The following is a 6,000-nucleotide window of genomic DNA, read 5'->3' on the forward strand; positions in this document are numbered from 1 at the left end:
GGTCTCAACCGTTGAGATGCTTTGGTACGTAGGGACACCATTGGTCCACTTCTCCTCGGGCTGTGGAGCTCGGGTGCAGTGGTGTCTTTTGGTGTCTGGTTCAGTGCTGGAGTCCCTCGCTGTTGGAGGGGGCCTGCAGAAAGAGGTTGCAAACGGCGACGGAGAGTCCTGTCTTGGCAAACCCAAGTCTCAGGACCCCGTAGGCACCGTCACCTCCCTCAGACTCGAGCTGTCGGGAGCAGGTGCAGAGGCAATTTGAGGTATCGGTGGAGGTGGTAAGAGACTCTCTCGTTGCCTTGGTTTCTGCTGAAGAGGGGCAAACAGGACAGCTGGGCCACTCACAAGGGAAGTCTCACTGTCTCTGAACTCCCTTGACATGCAGTTCAGTTTTACCCGGTGTTGGTGTCTGGACTGGACACAACAAGCCTTGGTTGCGGCAACGGGTCTGGTACCCCAGTTATTAGTGCTATGCGGCTCTAGTCGGTCCTGCAGGAGAATGGCAACGTCTTCCTGGGTGTCTGCAGCTTCGATAATCCTGGTGAGCGGCAGGACGGTGAACTGGACCTTACTTCTTTTGGTGCTTGCAGCTGCAACTCTATTTCAAGGGAGTTTCTTTGGAAATTGGCAAAACACAGGCAGCCCTCTAGGTTTATTGAAGTCTGGACATCGCAGAATGAGTTGGTTGCTTCATGAAGATTTGGTGCAGCAGGCAGGGTTGGCACCAAGTCAGTCATGCTCCTCAGTTCTGGGGTTAGCAGTCTTCTATGTTCACTATTTCTTTGTGTCTGTCAAAATCTGAAGTCTGGTACCAGGGGCCCCCTAAATACTCAATTTAGGGGTGTTAAGGAGAGTGAGAGGTAGTAGCCAAAGGGCTACTTACCCCTGGGGTCACTACACCCCCTGGATGACCTCTTCTTTTGTGGAGTGGGCATCACCCTGTCCCAGAATCCCTAATTCCACCACACACAAGATGGTGGAATGTCTAACAACGTGTTCACTTCAGGCTGTTTACCCTAGAGGTAGTTCCAACCTGGTAGTGCAACATGCCTCCTGCATAGCAAATCTTCCCCCTTGTCCTTGTTCCAGATGGGCTCAGGGCAGGGAGTACATTTCTCCTGTCTGGGGAAGCCTTGGGTTGCATATCAATGGCGGCAGAGGCCTTTGAAGCCTCCTGCCTTGATGTGAAGATCACCAGTCATCCTGCTTGGAGACTGTGCAAACACCTCCTGCCAGAGCAGGCATTGTTTCTGTTCTTTGAAAGCATGGCTCTCACCTCCCTAGGGCGTCAGAAATGTGTCTGGGGTGTCAGGCTGGACTGGGCCAGTCTGTCAGCACACTAGAGGACTAGTTTGGTTTAGGGGGTACCTCTAAGGTACCCTCTGGGTGAATGTATTAATACATCGATAACTGTAATCAGTGTTGGTTTATGAACACAAGGTGTTTGATACCAAACACCATAGGTTTCAGTGAAGCCATTATGTAGCTGGGTAACTCATTTTGACTAGTGCCCAGTACATGCCTTAAGATGGCTTCCCTGCTCACTTGCAATATCTAGTAATAGAACTAGACATCACAGGGGCATAGGTCAATATATAGCGGTCTGCTATACCTACAGTCTTTTAATTGTTGCATTTAAGTCAATTTTTGAAAACAAGAAAACCACTCTATCTCGACCATGCATAAATCATGATATAAAGCAAATAAAGATATTTATCTTTTTTTATATATTTTTATTTTTTGTTTTTTCAACTTAATTAGAAAGGAATTATATTTGATCAATGCACAAATTAATATTATACAGACAGTTTAATGTATCAAGGACAAGATGGTCCTACAAAACAATAATGCCCATAGGAAACCTAATGTATAAAAATAATTCAAAACACTCATTCATACTCAATCATACCATACATCCTAGAGGGTAAAAAAATGAACAATTTAATGGCCCCAGTTGGTAACCTAGGCCTATAAGCCGTAAACACACAGACAATCAATTAGATGTGAATATTAGTACAATCAAAAAAAATTCGAACATGGAAAGAAGAATGGAAAAAACAATTGACTGTTTTTAGACAAATAGGAGAAAACAATTGACTGTTTTTAGACAGATTGTAGAATCTAAATGAGTCTGTGTGAAGAAGAAATCATTCAATTCAAAACGCCGACGCGCGTTTCGGTGTGACACCCCTTTTCCCTTGGGGTAACACCTTCTTCAGGGCATAAAATTATTCAAGTACGGTTTCCATGGGACCTATCAAATAATAAACATATACATTGTTAAATTTTAATCAAATGAGCACTGGTCTTGTTTAATAGAGCGGTTAGAGAAATGGATACATTGTTTATGTCGGAAAGTAGCACACATCACACAAATCAATATAGCATGTGAGAACAAAAATAGGAAGGTATGAAAGGTGGGGTTATTGAACAAAACAATAAAAAGACAGTTTATGACGAATGTCATAGGGTAAAAAAGTTCTTATTCCTATACATAAAGTAAATAAATCAGGTAAAGGTCACAGATGCGTGCCCATCAGGGAACATATGGACAATGTCCTCCAAGAGACTAGGATAAGTTCAGAGTTTGTTGCCAGGGGCAAAAATAGCAATAAAGTGAAATTAATTCTCAAAAGGAAGATAGTAGGTTCAGAGGTGAAGCCTACTAGGGACTGATACTACATAATAAGGGCCAAAGGTAATAGGATAAATCTACCTGTAGCCGACGGATCAAAAGTGTATTTTAGGTAGATGCTTCTAGGCAGGTGGAAACTCAAAGCTTGATGAACAAAGAAGCGGACTAGACTCCACTGCTTAGGTAAACCGTTGCATTGGAGTAAGTGGTAAATGATTTAAATATTCTTTCGGATTCTAGGGATCATAAAAACAAACAATGAGTATACAGGGGCATATCTGCTCATGCAGATATGTCCTCACATAATACATAATGCACCCTGCCTTTGGGCTCAAAGGCTTTCTGTAGGAGTAACTTACATATATTAGATGGAGTGACTATGGAAAGACACACAGGAATGTGTCATGTCATGTTTTCACGCACGGACGCGAGTGTTTGCGGAAGCAGCCCGGTCATGTGGAGTGAGGGGGTAGGAATACGGATGGTTCTGCACGTCATAACTGTGAGTATTGGAGGCTGCACCCTATGCCTCCAGGGCAGTCATTATCGATGTTCGGTGTGAGGCACGCATGGTGGCTGCTAAGGTCATTTTCACACCGCGGCTCCTTTCCCTGGAGTCCATGGTGAATGCCGATTGAGGTGCACTTTAACCTAAAACCACGGACACCTCATTGATTATGTTTTGGTTGTGGCGCACTTCAGTTTGTTATTTACCCATTGGCATTTTGGAGATCTGCTCAGCGTGTTGGCTTTGGAAGCCGGTCTAGTTATTGCAGACTGGTGTTTTGATTTGTGAGACTACCACATATTGCACCGCCCGTCACTGATGACACTGACCTTGGAGAGTGATATTGGTGTCCCCGACGACTGCAGCGCGGGGCATCTCTCACGATCTCTACATCTCAGTACTCACTAATTGATTGGGAAACCTTCCCCCTAACGCGCACTCCTTACTTTATCATGGCACCATTGAGGCCCGTTACACGCTGGCCCCTTGGTGTTGTGCTACCTGTCGAGTGCCAACTATTGGACCTTGCTCTACAATGTCATCTCACTCTTGTTTACCAGGACACTATACTATAGTGCTTACCTCTACCGGTACTCGATGCCACTCACCACTGACCCAATTAGGGTGAGTTCCTTTGCGTTGCCTCTAATTGTGGCATTCCTTGAAGTGTGCTCATCTGTGTTTTTAACTGCTGTTTTTATGTACTTTCGTGCGTTTTATTGACATAGTTCACAGTTGATGCATGCCCCGGCTCACCTGTGTTCAGCACGCGTGCAAAACACCATGATTGTTGATGGTGCTCCCTGTACATCGCTCTGTCCTTGATATGATGTTATAATATTCTCACATTGTTTTATTTTGCAGGTCTTGGTGTAGATCAACTAGTACCACACATTTTTTAGGGTGCTGTATGTGTGGTCAAAACTGACACGTCTAAGAGGTCCTGACCACCACCAAAAAAGTGTAGGTAGTATTTAATCTGGTCCTGAGGAAATGCCATTCAATGGATAATGGGCAAGAAACATGTTGACCGTCTTTGCATATACCCTCACAAACCTTAGAGTGAGAATGTGCGTTTTTTATGGTTTTAATCAGGGTAGTGACCACAACTCATTAAAATTGTTCTGAGTGGATCACTAGCCCCTGTTTTATCTTTCACATTCCACACACATCACCATCACCTACACTAGTTACTTTCCCATTAGGGCCCTCGCACACATCACACCCAATGGCATTGGGAATAAAGATCTCCGCTAAGAAGGCCCCTTCCCGGGCGCCTGATCGGGTATTGCACCGCCGACCCGATAAGGAGCTAGACCCGATGATGAAGCAAGACACCCGCTTGTTGGGTGTGTGAGGGTCTCCTTTCCAAAAAGGAGGATCTTCTTTTCCTGCTCACCCTATAATCCACGCCCTGTTACCACTTGTGTTCTTACCATTACATGCTTCACATTATAGGAACTGCATACCATTTCTGGTTTCACTGTCTTTTGGGCAGGTATGCTGGACCTTAATAATCGTTATTTAAAAGCCCATCATTCCCCTACTTGGATAAGACTGACTGCACGGGTTACCCCCGTGGGAAATACAGGATACCAGGTGGTTCTACTACGTCCCTCTGGACCAGCTTTAACTTAGACCAAGGACCAAATTGGCCCGGTCTATCCCCTCACGGGTCCTTGAGGACCCCACACCTTCCACATGGAAAACTATCAAGGACTAAGCTTCGGCTACGAAGCAGTAGCAGAAATACTCAGAGCACCGTCACTCCTGGCACCTGATGGCAGCTCTGCCTCAGGCAGCCACACAGATGATTGGACCTCATTATCCAATTTGAAACATGAATGGCTCAAGGATGACGCTACATGGTGTAATGATGACAGAATACCTTAGAGCAAACAGCCCCGAATGGCTTGATTGTTAACAATTTCCCCCGGTTATTCCTGGAGGATGCGATATTTAAAAAGGAGTGGTCCCTAGTAGCGTGGAAATGCACTAGGGACTGGCTCATCCTTATTATCAATACTGCAAAAAGAATAGCGGATGCTCTGCTAATCAGGATTCAGACAGCAGAAGGTGCAATCAAAGTCATTATCCAAACAACAGCATACAAAACTAAATTAGCAGAGATTAATGCTGCGATCGCAGATAATAGGGAGTACCTAATGAAATAAAAAATCTCCAAACTCCAGAAAGATATACAGAAATTCTCAACATAAAAGGTCTAACCTTACCTAAAAGCTGATTATACTACATCAGCAACAGGTTATTCATCAGATGAAAGCTCAGGCGTCTCGAGACGGGGCTCCTCATCCAACAGTGAATCTAGCACAGGTAGTTGGAACAATAAAAAAACGAGACCTTACCAACCTCCAATGTACCCACCGTACAACATGCCCCCGTACCAGGGACCACAATTCTGGCAATACCCCATGTACCATCAAGGCCCCCCACCCTTCTTCCAACATGGCACTGAGCCACCTTTTTTAGACAGAGGTTGGGGCAGAGCAAGAGGGCGCAGGATAGGGCAAAAAAGAGTACAATGGCAGAAACAACCAGCACCATCAGTGGAAACCAGGAGCCAGACCAGGGGGAAGAGAGATTAATTATCAACCTCTCCCCCAGAGTCCTCACCCCGATTGAAGAAAAGGTACTCCAAAAAGGTTTGGGCTATGTTCCCACACCAAGAACAGATACATTTTGTGACATTTGTGAAGTCCAGAGCTTTTCCCGAAAGATGAGATTACAGGCCTTTTTTCAGGATCGTCCGTCACCACCCACGGATGATTCTGGTTTACACAGACCTTCCGCTTTCACACCAAATAGCAGCATGGTCCCCCATGAAGTACTGACATTTGAA

The sequence above is a fragment of the Triturus cristatus genome, chromosome 3_1 (genome assembly GCF_964204655.1).
Source record: "Triturus cristatus chromosome 3_1, aTriCri1.1, whole genome shotgun sequence".
In the NCBI taxonomy this organism is placed as follows: Eukaryota; Metazoa; Chordata; class Amphibia; order Caudata; family Salamandridae; genus Triturus; species Triturus cristatus.